The sequence below is a fragment of the Capsicum annuum genome, unplaced genomic scaffold (assembly GCF_002878395.1).
Source record: "Capsicum annuum cultivar UCD-10X-F1 unplaced genomic scaffold, UCD10Xv1.1 ctg5355, whole genome shotgun sequence".
Lineage (NCBI taxonomy): Eukaryota > Viridiplantae > Streptophyta > Magnoliopsida > Solanales > Solanaceae > Capsicum > Capsicum annuum.
Genome location: NW_025861658.1, coordinates 230986 through 232290, shown reverse-complemented (window position 1 = coordinate 232290; position 1305 = coordinate 230986).

Genomic DNA, 1305 nt, shown 5'->3' with positions numbered 1-1305 from the left:
GATTCGTAAGGATGTGTCACGAGTCGTTACGTGAAATCGTAGGGTGCCTAGAGCAAGTCTCAAATTTTATTCTGTGTTGACTGCGACTGGACCCTATGAGTCGTAGGGTCACATTATGAATGGGTTGGTCGAGTCGTAAGGTCAACAGTGTATTGGGGTCCTAGTCACTGTCCTGGTTTTGACCTATGGTGACGAGTCATGTGGTGTGGTTATGAGTCAAGGGATCGACTCATGGTCAAAGGCGACACTTTTTCAACTTTTAAGTTGAGGGAACTCTGGACATTTTCCACTTTAACTCCTTGGACCCCATGACTTAAAGCTTTTCTTGGGACATCATTACCACATCATTCGTAATAAAACCCTTCCAAATTCTCTCTCAAACTCTCTGTTCAAGTTAAGGCTAGGTTTTCAAGAGGTTAATCAATTAGAGCTCTCAAGGGTGGTTTCTCTCTGTACACTTACTATTTCAGGCATGTTACTCTTCCCTCATTGTTAATTTTGTAAAGGCATGTGATTTAAAGTATTGTTTAAAAGATTATTATTTTGTTTTTGAAAACAATGCTTGGGGGTTTTGAATGTTATGAGTTGAAAAATTTTTCTCATTGTATATATATATATATATATATATATATATATATATATATATATATATGATTTTCATGTTTTTAATATAATTCTGAACTTGTGGGTGCATAGGTGTGGTACATGAACTAGGAAATTATTATTTTCCCAAACTTGTGACTTTTGAAGTGATTATAACCCCAACCCCATGATGCATAATTGGTTTTGATTATGAGAACTGTGGGAATTAGTAAAATTAAACTAATCTTAAACTATTGCATGATCTAAGGAAGTATTTCAAATAAAATGGTATGATTTAATGAACAAAGAGAGCCAGTGTTCCCTAATATGTATTAATGAACAAAGGGAGTTATTCTTCCCAAGTTAATGGAAATTTTTTTGGCATGATGTGTTATCTTGCAAGTGTAGTTAGTATGAAAATACCAACAATGATTGCCTAAGAGTGTATTATGGTTCATTGAATGGTAACATGTGACAATTGTTTTAATGGGGCGCTAATAAGGATTGTGTAACTGAGTTGTGAATGTGGAGGTATGAGTGACCGATACTGCAAAATGCATTTACCTATGCGGGGTCAAATTGACCAGGGAGGTTCGAGTCTCTCGTAAATTATTATATGATTGGGTGCTTAAGTCACCTTGGTATATGTTGGAGGGGCTGAGTCCCTCGTGTACATATATATTAGATTATTCTCCGATTCGTGTAGCTATACGTACGAGCGGC